This window comes from Arachis hypogaea, chromosome 6 (assembly GCF_003086295.3).
Source record: "Arachis hypogaea cultivar Tifrunner chromosome 6, arahy.Tifrunner.gnm2.J5K5, whole genome shotgun sequence".
In the NCBI taxonomy this organism is placed as follows: domain Eukaryota; kingdom Viridiplantae; phylum Streptophyta; class Magnoliopsida; order Fabales; family Fabaceae; genus Arachis; species Arachis hypogaea.
This window is the reverse complement of record NC_092041.1, coordinates 79,726,431-79,741,504: the sequence shown is the minus strand read 5'-3', so window position 1 is coordinate 79,741,504 and position 15,074 is coordinate 79,726,431. Positions and strand designations below refer to the sequence as shown.

The 15,074-nt window shown below is 38.2% G+C and overlaps 1 pseudogene; it reads left to right on the top strand.

Annotated features, from left to right (window-relative positions):
• Window positions 1-12,721: 12,721 nt before the first annotated feature.
• On the top strand, window positions 12,722-14,671 carry LOC112805645 (serine/threonine-protein kinase BIK1-like; annotated as a pseudogene).
• The last annotated feature ends 403 nt before the right edge of the window (window positions 14,672-15,074 follow it).

Below are 15,074 nucleotides of genomic sequence, written 5' to 3'. Positions count from 1 at the left end.
TAGCCATTGACAACGGTGATGCCCAACATACAGCTTGCCATGGAAAGGAGTAAGAAGGATTGGATGAAGACAGTAGGAAAGCAGAGAGACGGAAGGGACAAAGCATCTCCATACGCTTATCTGAAATTCTCACCAATGAATTGCATAAGTATCTCTATCTTTATTTTATGTTTTATTCATCTTTTAATTATCAATCCTCCATAACCATTTGAATCCGCCTGACTGAGATTTACAAGATGACCATAGCTTGCTTCATACCAACAATCTCTGTGGGATCGACCTTTACTCACGTAAGGTTTATTACTTGAATGACCCAGTGCACTTGCTGGTTAGTTGTGCGAAGTTGTGATAAAGAGTTGAGATTGCAATTGAGCGTACCATGTTGATGGCGCCATTGATGATCACAATTTCGTGCACCAGATACCAAATCTGCTGAAGATGTGTTTTTGGAGGAATTTCAGCACTGTCTTAGTATCATTAGTGGGTGTTGTAATAGCTTCCACCCATTTGGATACATAATCCACTGCCACCAGAATATAGGTGTTTGAGTATGATGGTGGGAAAGGCCCCATGAAGTCAATACCCCATACATCAAACAACTCAATCTCCAAGATCCCTTGTTGAGGTATGGCATAACTGTGGGGTAGATTGCCAGATCTTTGGCAACTGTCACAATTAAGTACAAACACTCGGGAGTCTTTATAGAGAGTAAGCCAATAGAAGCCATATTGGAGGACACTTGTGGCTGTTCGCTCACTTCCAAAATGTCCTCCATACTGTGATCCATGGCAGTGCCAGAGGATCTTCTGTGCTTCTTCTTTAGGCACACATCTACGGATTACTCCGTCTGCACACCTCTTGAAGAGATATGATTCATCCCAAAGATAGTACTTTGCATCCGTGATCAATTTCTTTGATTGCTGCCTACTGTACTCTTTGGGTATAAATCTCACTGCCTTGTAGTTTGCAATGTCTGCAAACCATGGCACTTCCTGGATGGCAAAGAATTGCTCATCCGAAAAGTTTTCAAAGATCTCCGTAAGAGGGAGGGACGCCCCTTCTACTGGTTTAATTCGGGACAGGTGATATGCTACTTGATTCTTTGTCCCTTTTCTGTCTCTTATTTCTATATCAAACTCTTGCAGAAGCAACACCCATCTTATGAATCTGGGTTTTGAATCCTGCTTTGTGAGTAGATATTTAAGAGCAGCATGGTCAGTGTACACAATCACTTTTGATCCTACTAAATAAGATCTAAACTTGTCAATGGTGTAAACCACTGCAAGTAACTCTTTTTCTATGGTTGTGTAGTTCTTCTGTGCGTCATTTAAAACACGACTTGCATAGTAAATGACGTGCAGAAGCTTGTCATGCCTTTGTCCCAACACTGCACCAATGGCATGGTCGCTGGCATCACACATCAGTTCAAATGGTAATATCCAGTCTGGTGCAGAGATGACTGGTGCTGTGACCAGCTTAGCTTTCAGAGTCTCAAACGCCTGCAGACACTCCTTTTCAAAGATAAATGGCATGTCAGCAGCTAGCAGATTACTCAGAGGTTTGGCAATTTTTGAAAAATCTTTTATAAACCTCCTATAGAATCCTGCATGCCCCAGAAAGCTTCTGACTGCCTTAACATTGGCAGGTGGTGGTAATTTTTCAATTACCTCTACCTTAGCTTGATCCACATCTATTCCCTTGTTCGAAATTTTGTGCCCAAGGACAACTCCTTCAGTCACCATAAAGTGACATTTCTCCCAGTTTAAAACCAGGTTAGTCTCTTGGCACCTCTTTAGAACAAGTGCTAGATGGTCAAGGCAGGAGCTGAATGAGTCTCCAAATACTGAAAAATCATCCATGAAGACTTCCAAAAATTTTTTCACCATATCAGAGAAAATAGAGAGCATGCATCTTTGAAAGGTTGCAGGTGCATTGCACATACCAAATGGCATCCTTCTGTATGTAAATACTCCAGAAGGACATGTGAATGCTGTTTTCTCTTGATCCTGGGGATCTACTATAATTTGATTATAACCTGAATATCCATCCAGGAAGCAGTAGTATTCATGACCTGCTAGTCTTTCTAGCATCTGGCCTATGAATGGTAAAGGAAAATGATCCTTTTTGATAGCTGTATTGAGCCTTCTGTAATCAATACACATACGCCACCCTGTAACTGTTCTTGTAGGAACCAGTTCATTTTTTTCATTATGAACCACTGTCATGCCACCCTTCTTAGGGACGACTTGGACAGGGCTTACCCAGGGGCTATCGGAAATAGGATAAATAATTCCAGCCTCTAGTAATTTAGTGACCTCCTTCTGCACCACCTCCTTCATGGCTGGATTCAGCCGCCTCTGTGATTGAACCACTGGCTTAGCATCATCCTCCAATAGGATCTTGTGCATGCATCTGGCTGGGCTAATGCCCTTAAGATCACTAATGGACCACCCAAGAGATGTCTTGTGTGTCCTTAGCACTTGAATTAGTGCTTCCTCTTCCTATGGCTCTAAGGTAGAGCTTATGATTACAGGAAAGGTATCACCTTCTCCCAGAAATGCATATTTCAGGGATGGTGGTAATGGTTTGAGCTTGGGTTTGGGAGGTTTCTCTTCTCCCTGAGGGATTTTCAGAGGTTATATTATTCTCTCTGGTTCCTCCAGATCAGGCTGAACATCTTTAAAGATATCCTCTAGCTCTGATTCGAGACTTTCAGTCATATTGACCTCTTTTACCAGAGAGTCAATAATATCAATGCTCATGCAGTCATTTTGGGTGTTTGGATGCTGCATAGCTTTGACAACATTCAACTTAAACTCGTCCTCATTGACTCTCAGGGTCACTTCCTCTTTTTGGACGTCAATGAGGGTTCGTCCAGTTGCTAGGAAAGGTCTTCCTAGAATGAGAGTTGCACTTTTGTGCTCTTCCATTTCCAGCACCACAAAGTCAGTGGGAAAGGCAAATGGCCCAACCTTGACAATCATGTCTTCAATTACGCCTGATGGGTATTTAATGGAGCCATCAGCAAGTTGGAGACATATCCGGGTTGGTTTAACTTCATCAGTCAACCCAAGCTTTTTGATAGTAGCTGCAGGTATTAGGTTAATACTTGCCCCAAGATCATATAGAGCTTGCTTGGTACAAGTACCTTCTAATGTGCATGGTATCATAAAGCTTCCGGGATCTTTAAGCTTCTCAGGTAAGCTTTTCAGAATGACTGCACTGCATTCTTCATTGAGGAAGACTTTTTTAGTTTCCCTCCAATCTTTCTTATGACTTAAGATCTCTTTCATGAACTTAGCATAAGAGGGTATTTGCTCAAGTGCCTCTGCAAACAGAATCTTTATTTCAAGAGTCCTGAGGTAGTCCGCGAAGCGAGCAAATTGCTTATCCTGTTCCGCTTGGTGGAGTTTCTGAGGATAAGGCATTTTGGTTTTGTATTCCTCAACCTTAGTTGCTGTAGGTTTATTGCCTACAGATGTGGATTGAGAAGCCTTTTTAGAGGGGTTGCTATCAGCACTTGTATGTGTCTGATCTCCCACTAGCGTTTGAATGCCAGGGGTGGAAGCTGGAGTGGCGTTAGATGCCAACTCCTTACCTGTTTCTGGCATTTGAACGCCAGAACTGTGCTTCCTTTGGGCGTTCAACGCCAATTCCTTGCTTATTTCTAGCATTGAACGCCAACTCCTTACCGTTCGATGTCTTGATATGTGTGTTCAGTGCTTTCAGAGATTATAGGGCAGGAATGGCTTAGAGGATGGAAAGGAAGCATGCAAAAGTGGAAGGAATACAAGAAATTGAAGGAATCGCAAAGCTGTCAACCCTGACCTCTTCATACTTAATTGACCATAACTTAAGCTATAGAGGTCTAAATGAGGCAGTTTTAGTTGCGTTGGAAAGCTAACATTCGGGGCTTCACAACGATATACAATTTGCCATAATTGACTTGGCGTTTAGGGACGCACATGCGCAAAGCACGCGTACGCGTGCATTTGCAAAAGTTCAGCGACGCGCACGCATGCATGAACCACGTGCTGGATGTATCAGAAGAGGCTGCAGAGTGGGAGAATCAAAGAGACACTTCTCATTCACACAATTTTAGGTTTTAGATGTAGTTTTCTAGATAGAGAGGCTCTCTCCTCTCTCTAGGTTTTAGGATTCCTAGTTTTATGCTTTTGAGTTGGATATTGACAGAGTTACTACCTCTGTGAAGTTTCTATCATTCTAGTTTGTTTTCTATTTCCTTACTCTTTTATTTCCTATTTACTTTGTTTAGAGTTATATGGATACCTTCGATTTTGGAATTAATTAATGCAAGGATACTTTTCTATTTAATCTCTTTATTTGTGGATTATTTTCAATTGAGTTTAATTACAATGTCTTCTTCCTACTCCCTTTACATGTATGCGGAATTGGCATCCATGTCAATGGAGTAGGCTTCCAAATTGGCTTTGGAGTTGATTAATATTTGGAGACCCTTGAGTTGGAAAACTCAAGAGTTAAATTGTAATTGGGAATTGTTGGTTGGCTCTCTAGTCACTAACACTAATCCTTCCCAAGGGAGAGGATTAGGACTTGTGAATTGGAGTTAACTTAACTACTTGACTTTCCTTCATTCGTTGAGGGTTAACTAATTAAAAACAACAACCTATTATTATTAATCTTGGGAAATCCAACAAGGATGGAACTTCCGATTATTCTTCTCCTAGCCAAGGCTTTTTATTTTAATTACATAAAACCTCTTGTTAATTTTTATTGCTCTAAATTATAATTATTTATTTTTCCACTCCTTATTCCAAAATTTCTCAGAAAATCTCATAACCAATAATAAATACACTTCCTTGCAATTTCTTGAGAGACAACCCGATGTTTGAATACTTCAGTTTATTTTTATTGGATTTGTTACTTGTGACAAACAATTTTTGTATGAAAGGATTTTAGTTGGTTTAGAAACTATACTTGTAACGAGAATTTATTGTAAAATTATTTACCACACAAAAATATGATCATCAAAAAATGGTGCCGTTGCCGAGGGATTGCAAACGTGTGCCTTATTATTGGTTATTGTAAATATTTGCTTTTTGATTGTTTGCTAGTTTTTGTTAGTTTTAGGACTTTGTTGCTTATTTTTATTAGTTTTGTTTTTATTTTCTCTTACTACTATGAACTCTCACAACTTTGGCTGAGTTTGGTTATAATCATGTTGCAGGAAGAGGAGATTACAATGAGAACATGCATCAAGGATGGGAGAATCAAAGCTGGGAGAAGCCACAGGGATTTGATTAACCCTCTTGGCAATAACCTCCACCAACATATTATGACCAAGAGCCATTCCAAGAAGAATATCAAGATAATGGCTATGGTGAGCACTCTTTTGATTATCAACAACCACCACCATATGCCTACGAACCCCCTCTTCAACATAGCTTTGAACCACCAAACTCACAAGCCCCTTACCACCAAACACCCCCATATGACCCTAACCCATATCCAATATACCAACCACCCTATGAGCCTTATGAACCATACTTAGAACCACCCCTATTCCAACACAATTACTCCCAGGAACCACCACCTCAATATACACCATCTCCTTATCCTTATCAAGAAGAACCACCTTACTATCATGAACCATTCTTCCCATGCGATGAGCCCTTCCAACCACCACAATCTCCAATGAATGAAACCCTTGGTGTACTTCTTCAAGGGCAAGAAAGGATGGATAAGAAGGTACTAGAACTCATGGCTGCCTTGACCGAGGTAGTAAATCGATTAGCCTCCCAATAGTTGGACACTCAAGGAACTCCCATAGCTACATGTGGAGAATCTAATGAAGACTCTAAGACTCTAGATGGTGCCCAATCTAATTATGTTACCACCGAAAAAGAATTGTTGGCAATTGTTTTCTTCTTGGATAAATTTCGAGCCTATTTATTTGGTTCTAAGGTGGTAGTATACTCAGATCATGCAGCATTATAATATTTGTTGACAAAGAAATAGTTTAAACCAAGATTGATCCGATGGATATTACTCTTGCAAGAATTTGATTTAGAAATCAAGGATAGGAGTGGATCACAAAATTTAGTGGCGGACCACTTAAGCCGCTTTGAACATTTGACATGTGATTCCACCCTTATCAATGATGCTTTTCCCTTAGATGCCTTGCAAGAAATCTTGGAAGTCACTCCATGGTATGAATGTATTGCCAATTACTTGGTAGGTCATACCTTTCGTCCATACTTTTCTAAGCACAAAAGGGACAAGCTGAAAAGCGAGTCCAAATATTATATATAGGATGAACCTTACTTGTGGAGATGTGGTGCCGACCAAGTAATTAGGCGGTGTGTGACCCAATCCGAATTCTAGTCTATTCTAGAGGCATGCCACTCTTCTGAAAGTGGTGGGCACTTTGGTCCTCGAAGGACGGCAAAAAAAGTGTTTAACTGTGGGTTTTGGTGGCCTAGCCTATTCAAAGATGCAACCTCCTTTTGTAATTCTCGCCACCAATGTCAAAGGTTTGGAAATATATCCAAGAAAGATGAAATGCCCCCAACAACTTATGTTGTTCTATGAAATTTTTTATGTTTGGGGCAGTGACTTCATGGGTCCGTTTTCAAACTCCAATGGTTATCTCTACATCTTGTTAGCTATTGATTATGTCTCTAAATGGGTGGAAGTAATCCCTACCCGTACCGATGATGCTAACGTTGTTATTTTTTTGTAAGAAATTACCTTATTTGTTGCTTTGGATCGCCACGAGCAATCGTGAGCGATCAAGGCTCTCATTTTTGCAACAAGAGAATGACAACTTTGATGCAGAAGTAAAGCATTGTTCACAAGGTAGCTACAGCTTACTATTCCCAAACAAATGGCCAAGCCGAGGTTTCTAATCGCGAGATTAAGTAGAACTTAGAAAAACTAGTGAAACCTCATAGGCGAGATTGGAGCTCAAGAGTGGGCGACACTCTATGGGCTTACCGGATGGCCTACAAATATTGATGAATCCATATTTGATGATAAATTTTGGCTTAAAAGGAATAGATTTTATCACATAATCTCACACTTACTCACTGAAATAGTATGCATTTGTGATTTCCTTTCAAATTGCATTTAATTGCAAAAACATGCTTTTTAGCCTCTAAAAATGCTAAAATCCTCTTAAATTTCATTCGATGCCTTGATATGCCTGTTAAGTGATTTCAGGTCTTAGCAATTAAGGTTAGATTGGAAGAGATGGAAAAAGGAGCAAGCAAGAGTAGAAAATCATGAAAAAAATGAAGATTTTGGATATCAGCATCTGTGCATACGCATCCTTGCAGTGTGCGTACGCACACTTCATTTTCCCTTAGCTCGCGTACACGAACCACACTGCCACATACGCGGGACCGCTGTCACGTGCCTCATTAGTGGAAACACGCTGGGAGTAAGTTCTGAGTTGTTTTTGGCCCATTTGAAGCCCAATTCGAAGACTAGAGTTTGGGGGTGAAGCAAGCAAGAGGATATACATTCCATTAGCTTAGTTTTACATAGTTTTGTGTTAGAGAGAGAAACTCCTCCTTCTCTCTAGGTTTTAGTGTTTCTTGCTCATTTCATTTCAATCCATGAACTAGACTCTTGTCAATTTCAATTTTATTGCTCTAATTGTAGTTTCTACTCTCCCATTTTACTTAGCACTCTTGCAATTTTACTTATTTTGGGTTATGATTTTGGATTTTGATTTTACTAATGCATTGAGGTTTTTCATGTTCCGATTGTGTTATTTGAATTGTTATTGTTGATTATTGCTAGCGGGTGCCTTTGAATTGGAGTGTTTTCTCAATTTTATGATGCTTTTCTTACCATGTGTTTGAAGAAATGTTACTTATGACTATAGAGTAGATTTTCTTTCTTGGTCTTAGAGTGGAATAATTAGAGACTCTTGAATTGCAAGAATTTAGTGTTAATAGGTGATTGAAGATTGCTTGTTAGCTTGAACTCCACTAAATCTAGTCTTTTATTAGGATTTGACGAGGACTTATGGACTAGAGTTAATATTTCTCACTTGACTTTCCCTCAATTGCTAGAAGATAACTAAGTGGGAGCAATAGGTAATTACCATCATAATTGAGGAATGCAATGAATATGAAAATTCTAATTTCCACCTTTAGCCAAGATTTCTTATATTGCTTGCTTGACTTTTCTCTTGTTGACTTTGATTCTTTGGTTCTCTTAGCTTGATTACTTGCATTCAATTATTTGTCATTATCATTGCCATTCCTTTATTGTATGTTTATTAGTTGGTTGATTGTTTGACGGATAGTGTAGTTGCCTCCATTTAATTGTTAGTTGTTTATTGCCTTAATTTCTAGTCACTTTTACTTTTCTTGCACTCAACTCAAAAACTCCCAAAAATTCTTAACCAATGATATGCATCATGTTGCGTTCTTAGGGAAGACGACTCAAGATTCTACTCCTACTATTTGATTTGATAGTTGTGATATTATTCTAAACTTTGACTTGGGATATTTCGTCGGTTTAGAGTATACTTTGCGACATTGAATTGAAAAATTCCTTGGTAATTTTTGACCGACATTTGTCTCGTGTTAATGCACGCTTGACAGTTCATGTGGACTCTAAGAACATACGTCTGCAAGCCAAAGTATGAGAGCATGCACAATTAAGTTTAATGAAAATAATTGAGATTGTTTTTTAACTCCAAAGAAAAGAAAAATGGTAATATGCAAGGACCTCTATGTTCAATAACTCATATTGAGTAGTTGACATTATTTCTAGCAAGTGATGGTTGTAGCCAGGATATGAAAAATAATTGTTTCTTCCTTCTTATTGTATATAATGTGTATTTACTATTTAATGCTAACTTTATAAAGAAGAAGAGAGACAAATTTTAAGGAAATAGTAAGGAAATAGTCTTTGCCATTTTGAAAAAATAAGCATATAATGTAATATTGTATTTTCAAAAATTATTTGTGTAAAAAACCTATTAAATATATTTTATAAACACGCATGAATTTCTGTTAACAATAGTCCATGGTTAACCTTGTTCTTTCATATATGTTGTTGTGTCCATACAAGTGAAAACAATCGCTTTCTTTAGCGTGTGCTTTTCGTATACTTGTTTATTGCAAAAATATCTCGATCTATGACATTTATTCTCTGATCTATCTATATTACCTTTCTCTTTTATTTGGTAAAAAAGTTATCGCATCAGAATTTATTATTTTTTATTATTATTTAGTTATTAATTTAATTAACTCCGTCTATGTTATATTTGCGGTACATAGCCGGTCCCAAGTCCAGATAAAGGAAGAGGGTTGTGTTAGGTCTTCGACAACTAACATAAAAATATAGTCGAATCCCATGACATGAATCAAAGATATTATTATGCTAAAGCTAGGTCGTTGCCCGGAAGCAACGCATTGTATGGCTCAAGTACAATGTCAAATGAGCAAGAGCCGCTACATCGGTGCCGGATGTAGTGTTAAATGAGCAAGGATTCTCGCATTATCATGAATGAACGAGGGTAAATAAGCTAGTTCACAAAGTAAAAGGTAAAGGTCAGAGTGACAGAAGGTTGAGATTTGGGACATGGAACATAGGCACTCTAACAAGAAAGTCCATGGAGGTGGTGGACACCATGATAAGGAGAAAGATTAACATTATGTGCCTACAAGAAACAAAATGGATTGGTGCGAAGACCAGGGAGTTGGTTACTTCTGGTTTCAAACTTCGGTATACAGGAATGGGGTTGGTATTATTGTGGATAAGCAGTGGAAGAAGGACGTAGTGGATGTCAAGAGGGTGAAAAATCAGATCATCTCTATCAAACTTGTGGTAGAGGGAGGTGCTTTTCATGTGATTAGTGCCTATACACCGCAAGTGGGTTCGAACGAACAACACAAGATAAGGTTTCAGAGGATCTAGAGAGTTTGGTCCAAGACATACCTTCGTCAGATAAGATTTTCTTAGGAGGATATTGAAATGGCCATGTTGGAAGAAAAGTGACTGGGTATGGAAGTATTCATGGAGACCACGGTTTCGGGGTGATCAATGCCGAGGGTAAAATTATTTTGGACTTTTCCTCAACCTTTGACCTTCTCATCGCAAATACATGTTTTAAAAAGAGAGACGAACATCTTATGACCTATCAGAGTGGCATGACAAGCTCTCAAATTGACTTCTTCTTGTTGAGGAGAGTCGACCGGAAATTTTGCATTAATTGTAAAATTATCCCGCGAGAGAGTTTGACAACACAACATAGGGTGTTGCTCGTCATAGATTTTTGCGTTGAACAAAAATTGAGGAAAAGACATCATACGAAGAACCCAAGGATGAGGTGGTGGAGGATAAAAGGTGAGGAACAAAGAAGCTTCCTAAGACGGGTAGGAGAAGAGGCAAAGTGGGATGGGAATGGAAGTGCGAAAAAGATGTGGAGGGAGATGGCAGAAGTTATTAGAAGAACAGCAAAAGAAAAGCTTTGGTGAATCTAAAGGAATAGGACCAAGAGACAAGGAGTCCTGGTGGTGGAATGCGAGTGTACAACAAAAGATAAAGATAAAAAGGGAGTGCTTTAAATAGTTGTATTTATGCCGCAATGCAGATAATTGGGAAAAATATAAGGCGGCTAAGAAAGAGACAAAAGTGACTGTAAGTGAAGCAAGAACAAGAGCATATGAGGGTCTCTACTAGTCTTTGGGCACAAAAGAAGGAGAAAAAAGTATATATAGAATCGTAAAGAGTTGTGAAAGAAGAACGAGAGATTTGGATTAGGTTAAGTGCATAAAGGATAATGGTGGAGAGGTGCTGGCTCAAGAGGAGAAGATTAATACAAGGTGAAAAAGCTACTTCTACAAGTTATTTAATGAAGGATAGAAGACTCTTCTGAGCCTTAGTCGGTTATGCACAAGGGAAGAAGATCAAAACTTTGACTACTATCGAAGGATTCGAGAAATCGAGGTAAAAGAGGCTCTGAAGCAGATGAAAAATGGCAAGGCAGTAGGACCTGATAATATCCCGATTGAGGTTCGGAAGGGCCTTGGAGGAAAAGGCATCAACTAGTTAACCAAGCTTTTTAATGAGAGTTTAAGGTCAAAGAAGATGCCTGATGAGTGGAGAAAAAGTACCTTGGTACCTATCTACAAGAATAAAGGGGATATACAAAGTTGCGGAAACTATAGAGGGATTAAGCTCAAAAGCCATACCATGAAGTTATGGAAAAGGGTGATAGAACGGAGGTTGAGAAAAGAGACACAAGTAACAGAGAATCAATTTGGATTTATGCTAGGCAGATCCACTACCGAAGCGATATACCTGTTAAGAAGGATGATGGAGAGGTATCGCAGTAATAAAAGAGATCTACATATGGTGTTTAATTTGGAAAAAGTGTACGATAGGGTGCCAAGGGAGGTCTTATGGAAGGTTTTCTAAAAGAGGAGAGTAAGGATCGCATATATTCGTGCAATTAAAGACATGTATGATGGGGCTACAACTAGTGTGAAGACTCAAGGTGGTGTGACAGAGGAATTTCCTATTGGTATAGGATTACACCAGGGATCATCCTTAAGTCTATATCTTTTCACATTAGTCTTGGAAGTACTCACAGAGCACATCCAAGAGCCTGTGCCATGGTGCATGCTTTTTGCCGATGATATCATCCTTATGGGAGAGTCAAGGGAAGACTTAAATAAGAAGTTAGACTTATGGAGAGAAGCTCTAGAAGTGTGTGGTCTGCGCATAAGCCGTAGCAAGATGGAATATATGGAATGTATATTCAGTCTGAGAAGGGAAAACCCTAATATAGAAGTGAAGATTGGAGAAAACATCCTACCAAAAGTTAAAAGTTATAAGTATCTTGGGTGCATCATACAGGATCATGGAGAGATTAAACAGGATGTAAATCATAGGATCTAAGCAGGTTGGTCAAAATGGCAGAGTGCATCTGGTATTATATGCGACAAAAAAGTGCCTTTAAAACTTAAAGGTTAATTCTATTCACTACTATAAGACCGACTATGCTTTATGGTACGGAGTGTTGGGCAGCCAAAGGGGAGCACGAATATAAGCTGAGTGTGGTAGAGATGAAGATGTTTAGATGGATGAGTGGTCATACGCGATTGGATAAAATAAGGAATGAAGATATAAGGGAGAGAGTTGGAGTAGCACCCATTGTGGAAAAGATGGTTGAATCGCGTCTCAGGTGGTTTGGACATGTGAGAAGAAGATCACAGAACACCCAGTCGGCAGGGTGGATGAGATGGAAGATAGACAAGGGGTGAAAGGCAGAAGAAGACCTAAGAAGACCATCCATGAGGTGGTCAAACGAGATTTACATGTAAACAGTCTCTCTGTAGATATGATACATGACAGAGCACAATGGCGTCGTTTGATTCATGTAGCCGACCCCACCAGTGGGACAAGGCTTTGTTGTTGTTATAGTTATTAATTTAATTTTTTAATTTAATAATTTAATAATATAACTTATTTTATATTTTTAAATATTAATAATTAATTAATAATAAATATAATAAATTTTAATAATCTTTTAATATTTTTTTATTTGATGAATAAACAATAAATTTTAATTTTAATGGCGGTCTAACATATCTGGTAAAGAAATAAGAATAAAACATAAAAAAAGGAAGACACAAACGTGTGTCATTGACTTAGTTGTGTTAGCTGATAATCCAATATGGCATTGAAATATGAGAAGTGAGATTGAATAACGATGTGGAATGGGTTGCAGCCATACACGAATGTGAGAGTGAAGGAGACAGTGAGAAAGAAAGGATCAAAGGAAACCAAATCCAAGCTAACAAAACTAGCGGCCACCAGGTCAACAACCCTTTTGTCCTTCTCGATGGTCTTATTAAAAACACAAACACCATTCACACCATCCAAACCATCAGATCACCAACTATTTCTTTTTCTATTTTTTTAATGTGTGACAGCTGGGTATAAAAGAATGGCATGGTTAGACATGTAATAAATTAATAATCATGTGAAAGAAGTCATAGCATTCATACTTGCATTTGCGGATTAGCTTTTCTTCCCTTTCAAATTAAAGCTCTCGTTCTGTGCTGCTTGTGTGTTCTTGAGGTGTGTTTCTATCACGGGTAACTGTTTTAGTGCCAGGATCAAAGCTGAGCACCCTCCATGCGATGGTAAGTGATAGTAATAATAATACTATTACTATATATTGGATCACTTTGTGTTCTTGAATGCTAATACACATATTTTCAGAAGAGAAGGGTTTAAGTGCACTGACAGAGGGCGAGATTCTACTATCCACCAATTTAAAGAACTTCAGCTTCATTGAACTAAGAATCGCCATAAGGAACTTTCGTCCAGATAGTGTGGTTGGTGAAGATGGCTTTGGCTATGTATTTAAGGGGTGGATGGACGAGCACACTCTTGAACCCACAAAACCGAACACCAAACTCGTCATTACGGTGAAGAGGCTAAATCAAGGGAGCACACAAGGACATAGTGAATGGCTGGTCAGTCTCATTTTAATAACTTGTTTAGCTTAATAATCTTGTGACTAATTAGCTTCCTAATATAATTGAAGACAGAAATCAACTACTTGGGTCAGCTAGATCATCCTAATCTTGTGAAACTCATAGGTTACAGCTTAGAAGATGATCACCGGATTTTGGTGTATGAGTTTTTTACTAAAGGCAATTTAGATAACCATTTGTTTGGGAGTAAATCAAGTTTCTTTATCACTAATTAGTTATTAGCACCTTAAACAGCTCAAGATCTGATGTGCCTTTTTTGGCACAGGAGCTTCTTATGTTCGCCCGCTTTCTTGGAACATACGCATGAATATCACACTTGATGTAGCTAAGGGCCTTGTATTTCTACACATCGACCAACTAGATGTAATATACCGAGATTTCAAGACTTCTAACATCTTGCATGATTCGGTAGGTAAATCACATTCACCTTACAAGTATACAGATTACTATTCACACTTGATTTCCGAAATAATTCATTTGTGTAAATTAAATGACAGAGTTATCATGCAAAACTCTCTGATTTTGGATTGGCAAAGGATGGACCAGTAGGTGACAAGAGCCATGTCCCTACGAGGATAATGGGAACATTTGGCTATGCTGCTACTGCATTAATATCCACAGGTACTTCAATCTTATATTCATTTTTAAAGTTAAATAAGATGATGTGTTTGTGACCTATTTTTCATTGTATTCTTCTTTCAAGGTCACTAAACAAAGACGAGTGATGTATATAGTTTTGGCGTTGTACTGCTAGAAATTATAGTAGGGAAATGCGCACTAGATAAGAACAGACCAACAGGGGAGCATAATTTGGTTGATTTCCATTACTCATCAGCAAAAGAAAAATCTCACAAGTCATGGATTCCCGTTTAGACAGTCAATATCCGTTGCACGATGCCATCAAAGTAGCAGCTCTTGCAATCAAATGCCTCCCTGCTGAACCGAAATTCAGGCCTACCATGGATGAGGTTGTAAGATCCTTGGAGCAACTCAAGGATTCTCAAGACACAATAACAAGTGGAGTGGAAAAATCTCAACATCAAACAGTTAAAACGAATGGTAATAGTGCAAGATCTAGTAGAATTAGTTCAAAACAACATAGAAGAAGTAACAATGAATCTTTAAATGGAGAAGGTAGTTTCCTTGTTGCTGTATAGATTTTGTTGCTGTACAGATTTTGTTTCCTTGTTATCAGTTATAGAAAAAAATGAAGTATTTCTTACATTCCATCATTTCTTTCCAAATCAACTTCATTCCAAAATTTTGTTTGACAAGATTAAAAGCAACCACAGGGCATAGACTATTAATGGATAATTTAGATGTACATCGAAATATTATATTAATAATATTTATATAATTTAAGTATAAATACAATACTCCAAGAGTACTCTCATGTATATCTTTACTAGGATAGAAAATTTTGCATTCTAATTTGTTAGGATCATAAATTATGCTTTTTAAGATAGAAAATATTTGATATAGTTTCATATCAAAAGTTATATATATGTGTTCATGACTAATAAAAAAACAGGTTGAATTTTCTACATGTTATCAGACCCC